The following is a 24,177-nucleotide window of genomic DNA, read 5'->3' as shown; positions in this document are numbered from 1 at the left end:
AGACATAAACAGATGCAGATTAAAATAAATCAAAACATACCAAAGCACTGGAAAAGAGGAAGCAAATATAAAAATCATCATTGATGTAATAATGGACAAAATTCAGCTCTGAGCTTCCATAAAAAAAGAGAATAAAGAGAAAGTGGAAATATAGTTGATTAAGAAATTTCTCATTACTTTATAGAGCAGATCTGTAATCCTTTATATACTAATTCTAAGTGTGGTCTTGGTACTAAATTCCTTTAGGAATTTATCTTATAGGTCCTTCTTCAAAGAAATTTGAGTTTCATAATACACAGTATTTTCATCAATGAGGCTCAGTGGCTGCTTTGAACTTCAATAAAAGTCAGTAGCACGACATTATGCCAGTAATTTTAAACTTATTTTAAGGCATGGAACCTGGAAAATAAAATATTATAAAGTAGATAAATAAGCACTCTTCTAATTGAAATAGAGTTAAAGGGCCTGAAGCTACCATAATCACTGATGACAGCATCTGGGTAAGGAAAAGGCCTGTGCAGCCAATGAACTAATCATATTAGTTACACATATTAAAATGCAAATAAAATTTCCTACAGCTAATATCATACTTAATGGTAAAAGATTGCATGTTCTCTCCATATGACTGGGGACAAGGCAAAGATGCCTACCCACATCAGTTCCATTGAACATTACATGGGAGGTCCCAGCCAGTGCAAAATAGAGCAAGGGGATAGAGGGGATACCAGTCATACAGACAGGAAAAGAAGAAGGAAAACCATCTTCATTCATAGACAACCTGATTGGGTGTTGGGTATGCAGAAAATGCTAAAAGTCTACAAAAAAAAAAAAAAGCCACTAGAGCTAATATTTGAGCAAGGTTGCAGGACACAAGATCAGGAGTCAACAATCACTTGTATTTCTATATACAAACAACACAGAATTGGAAATGAAACAAAAAAAAATGATTTACAATAGCATCAAAAAACCATGAACCACTAAGAAATAAATTTAACACAATGTGTGCACAAGTAGTACACTTAAGACTACAAAGCATTACTGAGAAAAAATAAATAAATCTTAGATAGGAAAATTGCTGAGGATTAAATTGTGCCCTCTAAAATTCACATGTTGGACCCATAACTTCCAATATGATGGTGTTTGACGATAGGACCTTTGCAAGGTAATTAGGTTTAGACGAGATCACGAGGATGAAGCTCTAATGATGAAAGGACATAAGAGAGCTTATTTCTCTCTCTCGACACATAACACAAGAGGTCACCTGAGCATACCACAAAATAGCAGCTGCCTACAAGTCAAGAAAATAGGAGACTCAGCACAAAATCTACCTTGCTGGCACCTTGATATTGGACATCCCAGCCTACAGAACTGTGAGAAAATAAATTTCTGCTTTTTAAGCCACCTAGTCTATGATATTGTGTCATGGCAGCTCACGCTATGACAATGATATACTATGTTCATGTATATACACATTCAGATGTATGTATAAATGTGTACATATTGTATATATATGAATGTGTATATGGTTAAAACGGCAAACTTTATGTTGTATATGTTTTACTATAATAAAAAAAATATTTATTAAAAAAACCCTAAGCAACTTTTGTGGAAAACAATATACACATTCACACATATATATATATGTGAATTGTTGTGTGTGCATGTATATCTGACAAAGGGGTTGTATTCAGAACTTAATAACCTAGAACTTAATAAGAAGAATACAAAAACCCATTTACAAAAATGCCAAAAGATTTGAACCCTTTATAAACAAAGGGGTACAAATGTTCACTAAGTACATCAAAAAATGCATAACTACATTAGTCAACAGAAAAATGCAAACTTAAGCCATTAAGACACCACTACAGACCCCTTAGAATGGCTGAAAATAAAGACTGGAGCAAGTGAAAATCTCATACAATGCTGGTGGGCAAAATGTTACAACAACTTTGTAAATCAGTTTGGCAGGTTCTTATAAAGTTCAGCATTTTTCTGTCATATGACACAACAATCCCCAAAATAATTAAACTGTATGCCTACCTTACAGGAATACCCATAGTAGATTTATTCATAATAGCCAAAAAACTGGAAAACATCCCAACTATCCATCAATAAGAGAATGAATAACCAAACTGTCATACATCCATTTAATGAAAAACTACTCAATATTATAAACAAATAGACTATTTTACTACTGTTACATTCAATGACATGGATAAATTTCAAAAACATTTTACTGAGCAAAAGAAGACATTCATACTACATCATTCCATTAACGTGGAATCCTAAAGCAAGCAAAACTAATCTATAATAATAGAAAAAAGATCAGTGTTTGCCCAGGATTGTGGCTAATAGGAGAGAGGGGTGACTGCAGAGTGGCATGAGGGAACTTTTTTGGGTGATAGAAATGTTCTATATCTTGATTGTGGTGGTGATTACATAGATGTATACATCTGTCAAAACTCATTGAACTTTATTGTTAGAATGGGTGCTTTTCATTATATGTGTAAATTATACCTGAATAAAGATTTGAAAAATGGAAATAAATACCTACACGTTGCTGAGTCCACATTAGGTAATCGCTGAGGCTGTGACAAAATGGATTGTCAATGCAATACAGCCACGCTCACCCACAGGTAAGCTAAAATGTGAGTGTGTATTCAGTCTGAGGATAAACAGAATCTTGAGTCACTGGCAGCACCAGGGGTTATCTCTCCCTGACGCCCAGCTGGGAAAGTTCCATATTCTTTTCCATAGCAGTGTACATATCCCAGGTAATCAGCTCAAGAGCCAGGAGAAAGATTATGTGGCATCTTCCTCCTAGAAGAAGACAGCTGCTCTTGCCAGTGGGTACCTGAGACAGGGCTCAGGAAACTTTTGCTATGGCCAGCTCTCCAGAAGGCGTATTCTTCAGTAAGCTATTTTATCTGTGAATGATAAGATGTGGGTGCATTTTTGTCACTTCCACTAATGTCACAGCCCACTAATTCTCAATCCCCCAACTTCAAGATAGCCCCTTAGGAATTTGTTCAAAACCCTTAAGTTTCAAGATCTTGTATATATTTCCCTGTGCTATACAGTATAATCTTGTTTATCTATTCTACATATGCCTGTCAGTATCTACAAATTTCGAACTCCCAGTCTAGCTCACAGCGAAAAAGAATGCGACAATGAATATATGTATGTTCACGTACAACTGAAAAATCATGCTCTACACTGGAAATTGACACAACATTGTAAACTGACTATAACTCAATAAAAAAAAAGTTAAAAAAAAAAACCTTAAGTTGCAACCAGAAATGATTTTAAAACATTGAAAGCAAAACTAAAGTGGTGGTTTCTATATTCTTCTTCACACAGATAAAAATTCATCCTGTTGCTTTTCTAAATGTCTTAATAAAGTTCATCTACTCTGATGATCTTACTTACAGGTAACTTGTAATGCTAATATTAATACTGATACTGTGCTTTTCAAACACTTTATGATCTTAACGCAAATCCTCAGAGGTCTATGATGGGCCTGGAAATTAGGGTCCAAGAATATGCATTTTACCATCTCCCTGATGGTTCTAGTGCAGAGAGCCTTCAAACATAGTTTTAGAAACACTGCTTTAATGGACTCACTGTTTCATTGCTCTGCCAGAGACACTTAACTTTTTATTCCTCTAAGTAGGTCGGAGTGAATTGACAGACAGCCTAGATGATAATCAGATACATATAGTGACTAAATTGACTTCAGTTTGATCAAAATCAAATACATAATCAAAGTCAATTTTATTTACTTTCTTCAAACAGTCCCCCATGAAGATTTAGCATGACTATTTTTGCATGGGCAATATATAACTGATAGTTTACCTTGCTTCTGTGAAACAACTTTTAAATACAAATGGCATTGATTCTATAAACATCAGTACCCTAGGAAAACAACCCATAAACAATCTTTATACTTAACTCTTAGAGAATGGCAACATGAGTTGCTTAAAAGAACAAGAAATAGCTTGCTGCTATAGACTAAATGTCTTCTGAGAAAAGGTCTGAACTCTTACAGGTGGCATCTGGATGGGGAACTAGTTCCGTCTCACCCACAGGAAGAAAGTCTTTAAAAACCTCTTCTACAACATTGGGAGGAAGGGAAGACATTTTATGCCAAGAAATTTTGCAACTTGTGCATTGGAAGAGCACTGCAACTCTTGGGAGCAATCCATATTATGTGTAACTGTAGTGTCGAATAGAACAGATAACTAAACTACAGAAACTGAGTTGATGGAGAAATATGTCAAAGTCTAAACTTTGAACAAAGGTAGACAGACTGAAACATTTCTACAACTATGTCTGGTTTTGGTCTTGAAAATGATCATTCCAACATGAGCCCACTGGGGTCAGCATGGGATGCAGAAGAGGACCGTTAAATGGAAGGGAACCAGGATGACAACAGGAGAGGACCACACACGACTAGCCAAATAAGCCTCTTAGCATCTCATGGTTAAGGGTGCATCAACACCTTAATGAGTTGAGTTGACAGCTAACCCCAGAACAACACATAGTTATACCTGTATGTAAGTTATTTACAAATTTTTCTTTAAATATACCTAAACTAATTAACCATTTAGTTCAGTTTAAACAGTTTATTTTGCAGGATGTGGCGTCTCATTCTCAGTAAATCCTTTTAAGGACTTTATAGCCATTTTCATTATTAAGAAAAAGTATTCAAACTAGATGAATCCAATCAACAATTGTAATTATGATCACATAAGAGCACCTATTTTTATTAGTAGCTCTTAACTTTTAAGAAAGTTTTTTTTTAAAAGAAAATTCCCTGTGAGTGCTTTAATCTACAAAATAAATTATTTAAATATGAATTCAATTAAACAAGCTCAAGAATCAGATGACGGAACTACAAAATGAGATTTAAAAAAAGGATTTCACAAGTAAGGAAACAAAATGATGGTCATTATAAACTAATTAAATTAAAATAAATAAATTAGTAAGATCAAAGAACTGAATAGACAAAGCTGAACCTTAAATTACTCACTAGAGGAAACATTTGAGAAAATCAAGTGAATGTAGAGGAAAAAATACCAAACCAAAAACAATTATAAGGAAAAGTAGCATATATAGAAGGCAGAAACGGTAGATAATACAATAAACATAACAGGAAGTATTCAAAGATATAGTGCAATTAAAGTTTTCTGATATCAAGGGAAAAATAAATCTGTATGTTGAAAGGGCACAGGAAATTTCAAGAAAAATTGGTAAGTTGTGAATGTCTGCAAGAAGGAGATTTGGCTACAAATATTCCCCTAGCCTCAAGGATGAAAAAACACAACATAGTTATCAGTCTTGCTGTGTATTATTCTATCTGCATGTATAAGCATCGAGACATTTCTAGAATGATAATTATCAAAATTATAATGATTATTTCTGGGAGGTGGAATTTGAGGTGGGCTATCACATTTTTCTTTACACTTTCCTCTGTTGTTTTTATATTTATAACATGCTACTTTTACAAAAGCAATACTCATTATTAGTATGAAGGAAGGAAGGAAAGAAGGAAGGGATTTAGGGGACTATGGATTTGCCAAAATACTATTTTATTACTTTGCTAGTTACCTAATCTTCATTAAGGAAAAAAAAAAAGGAAGGAGGAAGAGAAGAGAGAAAAATCATCATTAATTTTGTATTGATCACAAATCATATTTCTGAATTCCTGGGGATATCTGCTTATACCTAACATATTAGAATTTTACTCTGAGTGATTTTGTCAGATATTTGTCTCCAATTTGAAGTACTGAAAGAGAACTCTGTATTTGTAGAGACCCAACTGTGCTACTGATTAAAAGAGGCCTGTATTCCATAAATATTTACATTCTGCTCTAGGAGAGCACAGAAACAACTTAATATGCCTGTTGCTTTCCCACGGAAACAGACTCGACTCAACAAAACCATTGTGCATCATTTTCTACATCTAATAATCTTTTCTACCAGATCTCTGGTAGACTGTCAGCTCCCCAAAGACACACACTGAGCATTCTCTTTGTTACAGATAATGTGTGGCTTTGCATGGTGGAATTACTCAAAATGAAAAATAAAATTGTAAGGTAATTGACAGTTATAGTGATGATATTGTTTCAAACCCCCTAAGGCCAGGCTGTGAACTATCTTGACCAGACATATCTCCACTGAGTTGCAGATCTAAGTGACTTTGCCAACACAATTCTGTTTGCAGTGCATATCTTACAATTATCTACTATCTTCCCAACCCCTCTCTTGGCATTTCACTTAGAATTTTAGCCACCAGCTCACTGGAAAGCTCTCTCCCACCATGCTAGGCACTGATTTTAGTAACTCGAATATGCCGTGTTCTCTTTTTCTCCGCAGTTCTCACTTAGCAAAAACCAAACCCTATCTACTCCTTATTTGCACCCCAGTAGAAAAAGACACACTTGAGTTACCTGATCTCATGTAAATCGTCAAGAAAGAATTTTAAGACAATTACTTATTTTCTTAAAATAAATTTATGACCACAAATCTCAAGAAACACCTTATCACCACCCAGTATCCTTCTATGCTTTCATAATAAATTCATTTTCCTACTCTATCAAAAATTTATTTGACATATTTTCCTCTCATCTCAAACCCTCAATACTCTCCTTCCCTCTGCCTCTCACTCTGAGCTGATGACTTTAATTTCTAGTTCACTGAAAAACTAAAAGCAATGAAAAAAAAAAAAACTTCCTCGTTTTCTATCACTGAATCTTCCAGACTAATTGCATCTGACCCATCCACTCTGTCTTTCTTCCTGATATAATGGATGACTTCTCCTTGGTCCATGTAAACCAACCGTCCAGAGTGCCCTGGGTTCCATTCCTTCTCACCTATTGAGAATTTTGCTACTTAAATTCTTCTGCACTCCCTTTCTGCTCCCTCCTCATTTTTTCTCTCTCAGCTAGATCATTTTCATTAGCATGCAAACACATTATGAAAAGCAAACAAACGAACCAAACTTCCTTGATCCTATTTGTCCTCCAGCTTCAGCCCATTTCTCTGCTTCTCCTTTGGGAAAGAGTGTCTCCAGTTTCTCCCATTTGCTCTTTAATTGACTCTCATCAAGCTATGTCTCCACCAGTCCCACAGAGCTGCTCAGTTCAAGGTCATTAACCATGTGCATCTTGACCCATCTGCCTCCAAATTATTCAACCTCTCAAAAGTGTTAACGGATAATAGCTTTGTTCCTGAAATCCTTACTTCATTTGGCCTCCAGTGAAGGATGCTTTACTGGTTCTCTTCTTAATCCTTTGGCATTTTTTCCTCAGTTTCCATTGCTGGCTCCTCCTACTCTCAATGTTAGCATTCTTCAAAGTTCAGTCCTTGCCTCTCTTCAACTTCTCTATTTGCTTCTTCCTAGATAAACTCATCTTGTTCCATGGTGTTACATAATTACCAATAGACAAAATATTCCCAAACAGTACAGATATATATTGTCCCCATATTCCATGTTCCAACCTTTGTATTCTGTTTCCAGGCTCCCACCTGTGCCGTATGCTCACAGCTCTCGGTGTCCTACTACTGCCTATTTAACATCTGCACTAGGAGGTCTAACAGATCTTTTAAACTAACAGTCAAAGAAAAACTCTTCATTTCTATCTTCAACAAATTCTGAACCTTCCCCAGTTAACTCCATCTCAGTTACCAGCACCATGACCAAGATCCTAAGTGTAATCTTCGATTACTCATAATTTTGATTATCAAATAATTTTAATTATCCCTTTCCCTCAACCCTAATCCAAACCATCAGCAAATCCTGTGGGCTTTCCCTTCAAAATATCCCAAATCCAGCATTTACCATCATTTCCAATGCTATCACCTTTGTCCAAACTACATCATCTCTCACCTAGACGACTACAGTATTTAATAACTGACCTCCCAGTCTCCATCCTTGCCTCCCTGTATTCTATTCTCCATTAGTCAAGTTGAACTTTCAAAAACATGAATTAAGTAGTATTATCCCCCTGTTGAAAACTACAATAGGTATTCATCCATTGACTCCTGATGGAATTTAACTCCTTACATGGTTCACAGGGTTCCACATAATCTCGCCTTTACCAACAATTTCGACCTCATCTCCTCATCACTCCATTTCAGCCACACATGTCTTCTTATCTCCAAATACATACAAAATTTCTATCTCTCTCAGGTCATTTACACATGCTGTTTCCTGGAATTCTCTCCCCTAATATCATCTCATGAATGGACCCTTTACATCATTCAGATATCTTCTCCATCATCAGTGTTACCAAGAGGCCTTGTCTGACCAGCCTACATAAAACATCCCCCACCCCATCTTCCCATCATTCTCTGTTCCTTCATTCTGCTTTCTTTTCTACAGAGCACTTTACAATGTCTGAAATTTCTCTCTTTATCTGTTTATCAGATATCTTCTCCACTAGAAGGTAACCCTTCAGGTAGGGACGCTGCTATATTTACTGCTGTATCTCCATGCCTGCCAAATCTAGTCTTGGCCCCATAGAAAGTGTTTAAGAGATATTTTCTGAGTAAATATATGAATGAATGTTCTTTGCCTGCTGAAACATTCTGGCTGATTCAGCTCACTGCTGGCTGGGGGAGGGCAGATTTTGATAGTGTTAAAGGACAATTACTCTGCCTTCTACATGGGAATAGCATAAACCAAGTGAAATATCAATGTAGGCAATGCTCCACCTGGGAACTTTTGAACCACTTTCCTATTTTCTAATGTCCCTTCTTCCTCACCCACTGGCATACAGCGTATCCATGCTGTCTAGTCACTGTTTATAGGTACACGTGACCCTCATCAGGGCTCCAGTCACCTCTAGAGCTTCTCCTCCATGACGGCAGACATAATGCAATCATGTAATGGGAAGAGGCAACAGTGCCTGAATGTAGCTGTTTCTATGTCCTATCGGTTCAGCCTCCCTGTTTCTCCCTTTGATGGAGAGTTCCAGCAACTTCTAGGTGCTAAAAATCTTCATGAAAATGTTAAATAAATGTTAAAGCATAACAGTGATGGTTAATTTTCTGCACCAACCTGAACCGGTCATAGGGAGCCCAGTTATTTAGTTGAACATTATTCTGGGTGTGGCTGTGAAGGTGTTTCTGAGCAAGAATAACGTTTGAACTGACAGAGGGAGGAAAGCAGGTTGCCCTGCCCCATGTGGGTGGGCTGCATCCAAAGTGCTGAAGGACTGGAGAGCTCATAAAACTGAGTAAGACAGAATTCACTCCCTCTGCCTGACAATCTTGAGCTGGGACATGGGTCTCCTCCTGTTTTCAGATCCAACCTGACTTACATCATCAGCTTTCCTGGTTTTCAAACTGGAACTTACACCATGAACTCTTGTGCTTCCCAGGCCCTCAGACTGCAGGTCTCAGGATTTCTCAGCCTCCATAACCATCATGCGAGCCAATTCGTCATAAAAAGTTTCTTGATACATGACGGATAGATGGTAGGTAGGTAGGTAGGTAAAGAGACAGACAAGAATAAACTCCATTTGTTCTGTTTCTCTGAAGTACACTGACCAATATAATAACCTTTGTTCATCTCTTAAGAAGCTCTGGAATCAACTTTCTCAATATGGAATAGTCTCACCAGTGTCGAGTCTTTCCTTCTTTTTCAGTAGAAGACCTTCATTGTATTCAACCAGTCTAAGTGTGTCACCTAAAATACGGAAGACACTGGAATCCTTGCTATAAAGTAGATCCCACCTTTCCTGAAGATTCTATCTCAGAAACAGGTCCCCCTTGTCCCTCTAACAAAGATGGAGAGCTGCAAACTTTTCATTCCCTTCTTTTCAGGACCATCATTTTCCCCAGATAATCTCAGAATTACCTGTATATGAAATTAATCCAAATTCTGGGTTTGTATGGTGGACATAACAGTTGTTTTCACTTATGAGAATGAGTTGTCAGCTTTGTTGAATCTCTACCCACAGCTTTTAAAAAATAGAAAATACACTGATCACTCATGACTGTAGGAGAGATTTTATCTCAATATGAGTAGTAAAAATGCAAGAGTTTCTAATGCCATTTTGTGCACTATTTCTTTAAAAAAAGGTTAATCCTCTCATAAGAAAACATCATATCCCTTAGGAAAGAATAGTGTTTCTTCCCATCACCGTGCTTTACTTTATATTAATAACTTTTTTCATTAATTTTACTATTAACTTTTGACTTCCAGCAATGTTTTATCACTAGTGAATTCTTTCAGACAACCTTAGGGTAATATGGTAAGGATTAACATCTTAATAAAGGAAAATAACTTCTTGCATTCTTAGAAAGTTCAAGGCCACGATAATTTTCCTATAATCATAGTTAGGAAAAGCTTTTTCATGGCTTTTAAAAAGATACCAGATGAAACTCAGTCTTGAAATACGTTATCAAGTATCTCCTTAACCTAAATCCATACACATAGCTAGTCCTTAAGCAACTTAAACAAGAGTACAGGACTCAGTCGCCAAAGATGCCCTAATCTAGAGTTCATTATAATAGATCCAAGGTCCTTAACTTCCAGTAGTTTCTGCTGTTTTAACAAAGAATGTTCAGAGCATTGCCAGGATCCTACATTGCCATGAAACGTTATATTTATACCTGAAGGAGCCATTTCACCAAATTAGTTTAAATTTTTAGGAGTCACCCAGTTTTTGAAGATCACCCACATTCCTTGTCAGGATGAACTGTTTCTTTGGATTTGATTTGAATGTATAAAGGTAATGAAGCAAAGAAAGACAAGAAAACAAAGTCAGATGAAGAGGTACGGTCCCTGCCAATTGCCTTCATTTATGTCTTTTAGGCAGACGTTTTAAAGACGTATCTGATAGTTTGATACAAAGCCTTTGATACAAAGGCTTCTTTCTGGATTTCCTCATGCAGGCTCAAATATCCAGCTAGGGTTGAACATAACCTTTAACATTAACATGATAGATAGGAAGAATTTTAGCTATAACCCTCATCTTGCTTCACTTTGCTTCTGGCCGAGTCAAAGGAGTGTCCTTTCAGAAAATCTTAGAAAACATTTGAACAAAAAGATGATGGAAGAAGAAAAACTGGCCAAAATTTCAACCATTCACATTTTAAAGCAAATTCATCTTTTAAAATACAGCACTATTAAAATTCTCCCTCATGCCCCAGGACGTAGGTACTAAATTATCTGTGATGTATTTGTGAAAAGTTTGTGCTGTTCTCTAAATTATTGAAAACTATTTATGTTTTATGTTGAAATCTAATCTCTCAGTGTTTGTTCAGATTAACTATTAAAGTAAAACATTTACTAAACCTTGGCTTTGTTTGTAAAAGCATTTCTGCTTGATTTAATTTAAATTTGTTATTTTTAAATCAGTTAGCAGTTATAAGAACAATATTTAAAATTCCAAGGCCACTTTAAAAGCAGCCTCTATTCCCAGTTACTATAAAGCATCAAGCATTGGCCATGAGAGTGCTTTCCACGTATTTGTAAGTTGTCTTCTATGTCACGTAAAGAATAGATCCATCGCTCATCCAAAAAAGCCGTTAAAAATCCACTGCTTTGATTTTTCACTCTTTCAAGTATATTTCTACCAATATCAGTGGGATAAGCCATTCGTAAAAGTCTCACTAGAAAGTCTTACATAACACATGTCACCATCAAATCTGAAATTTCTAAAGCCTATCTCTCATTTGCCTTCTCCCTTGTTTAAATTTGCCTGGATGAGTTTTGAGCCACAGAGCTTTTCCTGAAGTGACAAGGGAGACCAGTGACACAGAACTTACCAGTTTTCTTTCCCATCTCTACACAAAATCATTTTGACTGATTAAAGTTACTGACCACCAGAGGTTTGACCACATTGACAGACTTATTACTTTACCTGCTAGAAAATCAATTCTTTCAATCAAGAGGGTCAATCGGATGGTGTTTCAGATATGACCTGAAATCATCTTTATCAATGTTGAGATAATCAATCCAAAGCAATCGCTAAAGAATGAAGTAATTCAAAACCTACCTATTGAAGCCCATTATCTATGACTACATTAATTTGGAATTTTGATTATCTAGACCTATTCTCTGCTGAGTTAGCTCCATGAGACACTAAAGTATTAATATACTTTACACATGTATGTATTTCAGCTCTGTAAATACTACCCAGAATGACATTCCCCATGAAATATTAATGATACAGAAATATAAGCCCAACTCAGCATTTGGTACCTTCATAGAAAACCTACACATTGCTTATTTGACCAATAGGGCAGGAAATAAATTTACAAAAGGAAAATGGACACTTCACTCCAAATTATATTCTTAATTTTGTATGTGTTAAATCAAATGTTTTAAAGTTTAAAATGAAGAAAACGTTTTTACTTTATCACAAACTTATAGAGTACTAAAATTTCACAAATTACAGTCCCACTACTTTGGACTCATAAAAAAAAATCTGTATTTATTTTCTTTGTTGAAGTTTATATTTGACCCAGTGTAGAATGAATTTCTTCTTCTCTGGATTCTTTTCCAACCCTTATAACATGGCCAGAGACAAAGTCTCAGTTCAGTGTTTGTATGTCTAACGCTTCTCTAACATTTAACAAACTCCCTTTTTAAGAAAATTTAAATCAGGCTTAGTCTTGCTCCAGGCAACAGAAGCTAGCTAAAACTTAATAACGTCATTTTCATCACATTGTATTTATTTTTATAGTTGCCTTCTATTTTCAGAAGAGGATACTGGTTTTCTATTCACAGTACTAATATAAAGTTTTCTCTTTAAGTAAATTTAGATTGCAAAGTGAATCAATTTAAAGACAATATGGAGTAGTGACTGTACAGGCGGTAAGCAAGGATGTCTAAAAATCATAGAAGTGGTAAAAATGGCCAGATGTTGGGAAGTAAATATATATGAAAACCAATAGATTAAAAAAATATGTAAGAAGAAAACCATCTACTTGGGTGAACAAATTAATTTCAACCCCTTTCCCAGCATTCATTTGCACACCATTGTGTTAATTCTAAATGACCGCTCCATTTATGAAAGGGGGCCCATCAAAACCTTTAGCCAACAACATTTTAATAGCTTCTTGTTCGGTACAGTACAAGCCCAAAATTATAAGACCAAACCCCCAAGAGAAAAAAAGGTTGTAATTCAAAAACTTCACTCAACAAATGCTGATTGATCAGTCAGGACATCCGATATGGTGAGCCAGACTTGGGGAGGGATAGTAAGATTTATGCATCCACTCATTATTCAAAAGCTATTTTTTGAGTCACTATGATGTTCAAAGCCACTTGCTGTATAGGATGAAATTCAAGGAAGATGCAGAGGAGGAGAAGGAGGGTGGGGAGGATCGTGAACGCAGAGAGATTACCATCTTGCTCATCATTACTTATTCTTGTCCTTGAGTTTTACTTATTTTCCTAGATAACTATTTCATTTTCTCACATATTGCCTTTTTTTTCTTAAGTCATTGTATTATTCAGTCAGAGGTAATATTTAAGAGACATTTCCTTTGTCAGATTCTATGAAACTCAATAACAACTTCATGGAATACAAAACAGCACAACCTTAAACCAACAGCAATGTTTAAAAACATTCTGCCGACCTGGCCTTCACCTGTTCTTTGTGAAAGAGCTGATGCTGCCCCAGTAAAGAAAGGACCCGAAACTTGGTAAAATAAAGTCACAGGATGAACTTGAACATATGCATTTAATACAACAACCCATGTGAGACTCAAGGTTTAATTATATAAATTTAAATTGGTGGAAGGTCGCTGCTATCTATCCCTCCATCACAAATATGATACTTCCGATTTGACTACATTTGGACATCTCACTTAGAATGGATGGAGCTGTGATGCTGTAATATCATATTTGTTAAACTACTTGCATTTATATTCTTGTCTTCCTCTTTATTCTCTGTCTGAAGCCTATGATGATTTCTTCTACAGAAAAAAAAAACAAATTTATTATGTTCTCAGGAAGGGTGGTAGTTTTTTAATATGAAAATGGATTACGACGTTCAATTGCTTAAGGGACATTTTCATTTCTGATGTACTAAAGGCAGATCTCCAAAAAAAAGTTTTGGACATGCTCACACACCACTGTTTTAAAAAGTAAAAATCTTAAAGATTACAAAACTTTCTTCATACCCTGCCTTCTGTGTGACAGTGTTTTCTGTACCATCTTGGCATGGAATGCTTTCCCTGTGCGTTTTAAGCTGATAATGTAACTGGCGTGAGTACTATGGCTAATCCAGCTTTACATCTGTATTGACTGCCTGCCTTTCCCCAAAAGGATTATAAAACAGCTAATCAAGCTAGTAAATACAAACCTCAGTCACCTGTGAATCAACTTGAATTGTTTCGTTACTTAGTTTCACCCAACAGTATGGAAGGAGAGGTAATATTGGGTGTCAAAGAGATTGAGCCAGAAAGCTGGTCCGATCAGGGAGTGAGGGCACAGTGATCCAGCCCTGCAGGTCTCTGCTCTTTGCAGTCATTTCACCAGCTTCTGGGGCCAATCCTGTACCCCCTGCAGCAAATGAGGGAAATACGGGTCCAACACGAGTCACCCCCTAACTCCATCTGATGCCTGTCCACCTCGATTCCGATAACCCACCTGGGCTCCCTCCGCCATGGCCAATACCTCGCTGGTATATAGCTCTACTATATATGTCTTTTCCTGTCTTTTCTTCTCAGTGGACGCTCACTCGGTCTGCCATGTACAGTGTTAGCAATGGGAAACGAAGAAGAACAAGTCCCTTAGGGCAGGATGCTAATTCCTACAATTTTAGATACCCTGTCTCCTGTGGCAGCTTCATGTAATTTTGCATTCCTATAAAAGTAAAAGTGCTGTTATTTTTTCTTAATGTGAAAAATTTTGCAATATTCTGTAATTGCAGCCATTTGGGTCTTCAATTCCACTTAAATTGCATTTTACTACCTCAGATGTTATAATGAACGCTTTTGCTTATTCTTCTTGTGCTGTTTTTCCTTTAGTTCTTACTACAGCTGCTCTATGATGGTCTTGGGTTGCTGGCTTCCTTAATTAACTTCTCATCACATAGAATCACTGGAGTATCTTGCTAATTGGAAATGAATACCTCAAAATTATTTTTACTGTAAAGGGATAGTATTCCGTAAGAGGCTCCATTTCCCTTTTATTCTCTAAACCCTCTATTTAAGGTTAAAGAATGTCTTTCCATTAGAAAAGAGAAACAAGGGGTTCTTTGTCACAAACCCAGGATATTCTTGAGAGTTTAGATGGTGAATTGATTTCCTATTGTGCAGATCTAGTGAAGCCTTCTTGTGGCCAGAAGGGCTCATACACTGACAGAGAGAGAAAATGAAACAGCCTGGAATCATTGACGCCATTGATAAGACAGTGGACTAACTCTGGGCTGTTTATCTCCAGAATTTCTGTTAAGTAAACAATAAGGATCCCTGTGGTTTACATCACTTTTAATTGGGAATTCTCTTGGTGGCAACCCAAAGCATCCTGTTACAGGCTCTGAGATCCCTACAGCTTCACCAGCTCACTGGTTCAATCGAGGATGGATGGAAGAAGTCACAGGCTGGAGCAGGGAAGGAGGCAGACTTCCGGTGATGCCTATTCTGGGCTTCCTGATCAAGTTTTCCCTGACAGTTTTCTGTGGTTTGGTTTTCTACAGGGAACATAAACTGTCACCTTCTGCTCAGAGTCTCAGGAAAGCAGAGACATGGAGACTGACACAGTGACCTCACCTCCACCTTCTCCGCTGGTGAAGACTCTTGGGCTACGGCCACTGGCTAATGCACAAAGGGTAGATAAGTCTGTGGACCGAAGGAAAGGTTATAAACAGGGACGTGCTGGTAAACTGGCTCTCTGAGGGTGGGAGCAGACAGAGGGGAACCTTGACTTGTACATGGCAAAGCCTTGTTTGCCAATTTCCCTGGTATAAAATAATCCCACCATAGACTTTAAACTAACAACAGTTTAATAACCAGCTAACAAAATTTCTGAATATTTGACAATCAACTCTAGAAAGTCAGTGCCAGATATTAATTTAATGAGTTATTTTCTCTCTTTCCTTAAAAAAAAAAAAGACTATGTCCCAACAGGAGGCACTAGTGAAGGATAGCCTAGCCACACAAAACTCATAATCAAGTCTTCTCTTCATGGAGCTTATAGTTTAACAGAAAGTTCAGCAACATTTGTAAGATGGAACTAAAAATCACTTCTAAGGCAACGTATTTACAAGGGCAAATTAACTTAAAGCAAAGTGGTATCTGAATACCTAAGACATACAGAAAATGAGTACAACAGTCATCTCACAGGGTATTTGAAAGGCCCAAGTGAGAGCACGGATGAGCAGATCTTGGTGAGTTACAGGCCACTACGGATACATTAAGGATCATTCCTCATAGAGTGGAGTGAAGCTAATCCGACAAGGCAACATCTGGGCTCCCAGAACATGGTAATTGATGATGACAAGGTCAAAGATAGAAAGGCAGAATGCCTAGGGATACTGGGAAGACAGAGTAGCAGAAAAAAGGCCACTGACCTCAGACAGTGGATGAATTGTGTTTACAGAGCAAATTATTTCCTACCACATCACCACTGCCTTTTTTTGCCCCATTTTTTGTAACCAAGACTTTAACTCCTCTAATATCTCAAAAGCTGCATCTGCAAAATGGTCCTCAAAGGATTGTTTTTAGGATATTGAGGATAAAGACCTGAATGATCTTCAGAATAGGCTTCTCCAAATTTAACATGGCCTTTGGGATGAAATTCTGACTCTACCACTTGCGAGCTGTGTGCCTTGTGCAAGCAGCTTAACTTTTTGGCGCCTCAGTTTCCTCATCTGTACATAGAGATAGTAGTTTTTAACTCGCAATGTGGTTCTGCAGATTAAATGAACTAAGGCACAAAAATGATCTAGTACAATGCCTAGCACATAGTAAGAACTCAATACCAGATAGATGGTATGACTGATTTTAAAAGCATCACATTCAAACTTTAGATTAAAATTTTTCTTAAATAGTAATGAAATAATAGGGATTTAAATTAGTGCTACCGCCTCCTTTTAAATGAGATGGTTTTAAATCAACTAGGATGCTTTCTTTCTACCACTTAAGTTGTCAACTTCACCTTATGACTGGCCTTCTTGTGCCTGAAAGTCTGTTGACCAGTAGCAAGAAAATTGCTTAATACTTCCTGCACATCTGACATGGGAGGGAAGGAAGGAAAGAGAGAGAGAGAGAGATACCCAAGGAAGAGAGAGGAAGAGTCTTTCTGCCCCTCCAACACATGTCTCCTCCTATCAGGTCACATGATCATTCTGAGAACAATTTCTGTGCCAGAGGGTTAGGATATGCTGATTGGCTAGAACTTGGAATGTTTGGGAAATTGGTGGTCAAGTGGGGGTAAGGAAGAAGGCAGGCGCATACTAGGCACAAAAGGTCCCTATGGTTTCACAACCATTTTCTTTACTCATCTGTTGACCTCAAATTGTAAGAAACAGGCCATTCAACAACAGACATGATTTGAACTTTGCTAACAGTTCTGATCAACATGATGTTGGCTGCTATCAACTCTTACCATTGGATTTTCCGCCTCCATAAAAATGGGAGAGAAAGGGAAAATTCCATATAAACAGAATATCTTACTAGCTCCAGTTTTGGTTGTTACTGTGTTTTTTGATAGTGCTGACTTTCCTGTTTTATTATAATGACATATACCAAGGTACAGAAGTTAGTTAAATATATAAAAACACATCAGCCCAACCAGCTAAAAAGGGAAGAACTTACTGCTGAATAATGGCAAAATTTTGAATGATTTTAGTCAAATTGACTGACTGAATTATAATTATTTGTTTTAATACATCCATAAAGATGAGATCCAAAGAAAAAGATTAGGCACTTTTTTTTTTTTTTTTTTGGTATCGTTTCCATGCCTTTTTTACTCACTGTTTTTGTCATACAAAACAAGCTTAGATTTTTGACTTAACACTGCCCCAGTTCTCAAGCCTCAAGTTTCTTCTTATGACAGTAACTTTTTATTATTATGATGGATGAAACCCCGAGTAGTATTTATTCTATCCTGTTGGGAAAAAAAAACATGAAAATGTCCAGAAGGGAAGAACCTCTATAAGTAATAAATGAAATACATCCACCAATAAAGGGGAATAGAATCTTGGTCTCTGGTCTCCTTTCCCAGCATTACTTCTCCTGTGGGAATAAAACTATGGCAGAAATTTAAACATGTCCTTAATTCCTACATCCCAATGCTAGACACATTAAAGGGACCAGAATTAGCCTGAAATAAATTTGAAAGGAAACAGATGCTTCATGGATCCCGTATATGTCACATTTCTCTGTATGTGATCCTCATAATCAAATGGATACTTGAATGACAAAGCAAGGGTAAAGATATAAAATCATGGAAATTAAGAAATTAAGAGTGATGTGAGCCTGTGACTGATACCAGCTGTGCTCCTTTGGCTCTGTGCCCTACGCATCTAAACATCTATCTATCAAAAGAACATATCCTAAAGAACTACATGGTGACAGAGATGAATTTCAATCTGACAAATGCAGTGAACTAAGAAATGAACTATATCATAAACCATTGCTCTTTCTCAAACCAAACAGAAGAAAAAAATCCTAAAAAATCTTATGTTCTCTATAGGAAATATCTAGGATAAGGTGGAAGGAGTTCACCAAATTTCTGAAATACTGCGTGGCCAATCAATCCAAAGCCATGCAGAAATTATCCTTTCACAATACAGTCTTAAAAGTTTCATGCTAAAATGTAACTTTGCTCATAGTTTTTTCAAACCCTGGTTTTCTTATTTCTACTACTTAACAGAGTTTTAGACTACAAATGCTTAATAGAAAGTATTAAAATTTGTCACTTTTCAATCATTCTGGCACCATAGATACACTGCTGTATTCATTTATTCATTCACTATATCCATATGATTCACTATTATTCTGTAAAAGAAAAATGTATATCTTGATTAATGAGATAATATGTGAAGCAAGTGTGCTAACTTTTCTAAATTTCATACCTATTAATTTCAATAAATTTCCACTAATTTCTGCATTATGAAATTGATTGAGTGGGAACATCTAATCTGTCTTTACAACATGCTCTACTACTTTGACTACACCTATGCAGTTTTTTCATACCATTTTGTGATATTTTCATCAAGAGTGCAAAAGTTGTCCCTACCTACCACCATAAAATGGACCACCTATTTTAAGTAGCTAAATCTTCTCAAATTTTACTGCAGAGTAATCCCAGGGTATCCAACTGATTGTGCCATGAGTTATGAGCACTAGAACATGGTGTTTAGACATGTACTTGCAAAAGCCTCTGCTCTGCCCCATTCTAGATGGGGAGCATCTGGCCGATTGAGTCCTGTCACCTCTGATCTTGCCACCTCACATGCACCACCACCCAGAAACCCTACACACTGTGTACTGGGGTGGCAACAACAAGAGAAAACAGCTAGAGCTATTTGCCAAGGTAAACAAAATGCAACTTAATGATATAAATAAAGACACCAAGTTTTCAAACTTAAGTAACTAGAAGAAAGTCATCACTTCCAGAGACTAGAAAATTGAGATGTGGATCTGATGAGTGTCATTTGGAACTTGTTGAGTGCGGGGTGATAGAGAGGCATTCCAGTTAAAAGGTAGTAGGAAATTGGATGTGGGACACTGATACCTGAGTAAGAGAACAGAGGTAGACGTACAGAGTTTGATTAAAGAGATCTGAAAGAGAGGAAGAATAATATATAGAGAGAAGCAGGAAAAGAGAAAAAGAAATAGAAATGAACAGATAAATATGTATGAGAGGACTTACAGAATGTTTGAAGTTAGAACAGAGGATGAGGACAAAAAAAGATGCATAAAGAAAAGGAAAAAGAGCAGGTGAGAGAAAAGCCTCAAAATGTATTTATTCATTATTAATTCATTTGGGGAAGGTATAGCTTAGCATGCATGAGGTCCTGGGTTCAATCCCCAGTACCTCCATTTTATATATTATATAATATATGAATAATTACCTCTCCCCTAAAAAAATTCCATTATTAATTCATTCAACAAATATTTATCAAGGGTCTATTCTATCCTAAGCACTGTTTGAGACATAGAAGTGGGGGAGAATATTCACTTGCAAAATAAACTGGTGACTCTGAATTGGCCCCCCTTTGTTCTTTCCCCTGCACTGTCTATTCTAATCCCAAAGCCAAGTATAAGCAGACAATTCAGGGTTGGGGTTGGGGTTGGAGTGGACACAGCTAACTGTTTACCCCAAATCCACACACAAGTTCTGCCTTAGGGACAGAACTCTAAGTTTTCTAGGGTGACAATGAGGCCAGCTAAAATACTAACTTTGCCAGGCTGCCTTGCAACAAGGGTTGCCTTTATGATAGTTCTGCCCAGTAAGACACAAGCAGAATGCTGCAGGATATTTCTGGAAAGTTTTTCTTTTGCGGTAGCAGCACAGCTCCTTCCTGAGTGACACCTGGTTTTCTTTTTCTTACCTGGAATGACACTGTGAGTCTGGAAGTGAAGCAGCCATCTTGTACTGTGAAGCAATTATAAGAATGAAAATCACATACTAAGGATGACAGAACTGGAAGATAGAGGGTTCCTGGAATTTCAAGGACATCCTGGAGCCACTGTACCAATTCCAGATTCTTCATCTATGGGATTTTTGTTATGTGAGGAAAGCTAATTCTTATTTGGTTCAGCCAAGGCAAATGAGTTTCTGTTACTTGCAGTCAAATACAATTCCTAATTGATTCAGGGTGGTAGTGGGGTGAGAAGGGGAGTTATCTTGTTACAAGTGATCCAAGGAGAGGTGACATGGACAGAAATAGGAATCAAAAACCATTTCCATTCCTATTTTACAACATAGACACTGTTATTGCCACAAATACATGGGATAATTAAGCTCTACAATACAATAAGTACTACCTTATTTAGCATAATGCTTTGGAACTGTTAAGTTATCCCCGGGAAACTGTTTAGCGTTAAACCACAGAAAATTGGTATATTTAAAGACATCTAGTTGCCACATCATAACATTTTCTTTAAAAAGAAACTTTCTCCATCATTGTACATTTATCAAGACCATCTGAGGAAGTAATGTAGGTGCTCTGAGAACTCAGCCATGTGCTGTAGCAGGTGGTGGACATTTAAATGGCATTATTTATCATAAGTAGCGTTTAAGGAGTATCTTAGAGTCTGATTCCAAAAGTGAATGTCAATTTGGCAGGAGATCAGTGCTTTTTCAGTTATTAAAGCATAAATAGGTTTCCAACATTTTCCTTTCCCTGATTATACACACTGATTTGTCATAACACTCCCATTTTGAAGGGTATGTAAAGTCAGCTCTGGCCAGCTTGATCTAGAATCATTACACTGGCACATTCTGTAACGTTGTCCACTGTAGCACAAATTTCACTGTGAAGTGTGTCCAGCCTGATGCAGCTTTGAAGCCAAAAACCTTAGGATCTGAATCGTATCTCTAGAACGTGCTAATTGTGTTACCTGAAGCACGTCACCCAATCTGTCTGAGCTTTGGTTTCCTGAATACCTACATTTTGTGAGTATTATATGAGATTCTTTATAGACAAACAGTCCACACAAAAAGGCCTCCATGGCTGTAATCTCTCTGCAAACATTCTCTCCATTCCCTTTTGCCCCTTCCTATTCTAAACTGCATTTAAAGAATTTTCATAAAGCTTGTAAAGTTTGTGAACGCTGTTCCTACAGAACAGATCCCAACTTGACTATAACACGAAGAGAGGGTTCCCACATAAATTCTGAAGCAAAGATTATCAACATACAGAAACCTTAAATTCTGAAGCAAAAGTTATAAACATACAGAGGGTAGTAAAAATCAATTGCACTCATTATCGGAACATCAAGCAGACCATAAGGAGAATATTTCAAGGACTGTTTCCATTTTCGAAAAACAAAGTTAGTATTATGCAATCACAAAGCCCAAATCACAGAAAAGAATAATGAGGACTCACTATTCTTGGCTTATAGACATGGGGTGGGGGATGAGCCTGGGTACAGCCCTGAGCAGAAAGGGTGAAGAACAGAGGATGCTTCCTGACGAATCCTGTTCCCATCACCCTGTGACCCTTACATTCACAGCTGCCTATTTCTCTCACCTTGAACCAGTCTAGAGACAGGGAAAATGTGTCCCCAAGGAGAGCAGGGTGAGCCCCTCAGCAAGCATCACCTCCCTGATGAGTCATTTCTCCGACTACTTCACTCCTTTTAGGGCAGTCTGGCAGGCAAGGGACAGTGAGAGCAAAGCATTTATAAGTGGGACCCTCGTGATAAAACAGGAGCAATACTTATGGATACTGAGAATTCATCTTTTTCTTGCAGGAAATATGAGTGATAACATTTCCCTAGCCAGCCTCAGAAATGTCAATTCATTTGTTTGTTAATACAAATGCGTTGCCTCATTCGTTCTCTCACAGGAAGGTTGAGAGGAGTAAGGGGAGAGGACAATCACCGTTATCACCTTGTAATTATTCAGAGGATGTTTCCTCTTATTTTATGTGAGAGTGGCCACATCTGTATTATTCCTCTGTTGCCCTAATCATCATCATAAATCAGGAAACAAGAATCTCAATGTCCAATTACCATTCAGAGTAGATACAGGAAGGAAATTAAAGCTTGCTTTCTAAGTGGAAGAAAGGGCAATTCCAGAGCTTCCTAAGGGAACGTGCACTGTGCTGAACAGTACATTATTGAAAAGAGATAAGCAATTGTGTGACGTACAATTGCCAACACTTTCTCGTCTTTCAACTTCAGTTCTAAATGCTTACGAGGAATAATATCTTCACATTTTTCAAAGGCTGCTGCAGGAGAAAGCCACTTACACTCACTTACATTCAGAAGTATTGCAAATATAGCAGTTATTATTTAAAGAAGAGACACAGAGACAGAGCCGGAGACCAAGAGAAACAAAGAGACTGAAGTCTTGGCTTCCACACTGTAGAGTGTCATGGCCAGGAACGTTTCTCAGCAAAACCCTGCCTTCACCACCAGGGTCCCACACCTTGCCACCTGCATCTTTAAGGACCTCAAGCCAGAGAGCTACAGCAGAAGGCATTTTTTTTTTCCAAAGAAATAAACTTCTAAAAAATATAACAAGCCAAACCTAAACTGTTAAATTATTTTCTCTCCTCGGTAATTTTTTTCTGCCAATAAAGGTGACAGCTAAGTGATACGAACTACCAGCAAGCCAACGGCATATTAGTCACTCTAGCTGTCTAGCTGTATGTGGTATAAAAGAAAAAAGTAAACCAATCTAGTTGTTTGGACAGTTCAATCAGTGAGCCAAAGTGACAGACCTTCCAACTCTGTGAGGCTGTACCTAAATTAAATATTCCTAAATAGATTTTATTCAGAAAAAAGTCCCATCTATCTTATAGTATCACTAGAAAATCTACTACCTTTCATGCTGTTTTAATACAGAGACCTCACTCTTCACACAGAAAAAAATTTTTTAGAAAACAGATGAATTCAACCCCACAGATCATAATATATAGCTATTAAGTTTTCTGGACTAAATGCCACCATTTTTTTTTAAGGTGGGAAATACATTACAAAATTAGATTCAGATTAGAATAAACACTGTAAAATAGAATGAAAAGATACGGGCCATTTTTCTCTCTCCTACTTTTTGGAGTATTTGTTTGTTTCCTTCTATTCCAGCTTTATAATTGAATTGAATTCTGATGAAACAGTATGTCACCCAAAACTAAGTCTTCTGTCTTAAGCAATTAATAATTGGCAACAATATTTAAATTGCACTTACCAGTTCTAACTTTGTTGTATAGGAACTAGCTGGCTCGCAGCCCAAACATGATAGTGATTGATAGTTAAAACCATGTTTGGATCTTCTTAGAATAATACCACTTATTATCTTTCTCTGCATTAATGGAGGGTTTTTTTTCCAACATACATTGGATTATGGCTGCCTAGATAGATCACTGCATGACAAATATCTGAATTCTAAGTAATCTTTGAAGCAACAGTTCTTCCACTGTAACCTGTAAGGATCTTCTAGATATTTGGAGGATTTGTCCAAACCTTAATTCATTAGAAAATGGAGAAATACTTAAAGGATACAACAGAGTTTCTCCTGCAAATGTTAGT

At 37.0% G+C, this 24,177-nt stretch overlaps 1 protein-coding gene across 3 annotated transcripts in view; it reads right to left on the bottom strand.

Moving 5' to 3' along the window:
- The window catches only part of GRM8 (glutamate metabotropic receptor 8), a 677,086-nt gene that overhangs the window by 444,985 nt on the left and 207,924 nt on the right, over positions 1-24,177 (bottom strand). The gene's annotated exons all lie outside the window — the stretch shown is intronic.

This window comes from Camelus ferus, chromosome 7, assembly GCF_009834535.1.
Source record: "Camelus ferus isolate YT-003-E chromosome 7, BCGSAC_Cfer_1.0, whole genome shotgun sequence".
NCBI classification, from domain to species: domain Eukaryota; kingdom Metazoa; phylum Chordata; class Mammalia; order Artiodactyla; family Camelidae; genus Camelus; species Camelus ferus.
The sequence above is the reverse complement of the archived record's forward strand: the minus strand, read 5'-3'. Positions and strand labels throughout refer to the sequence as shown.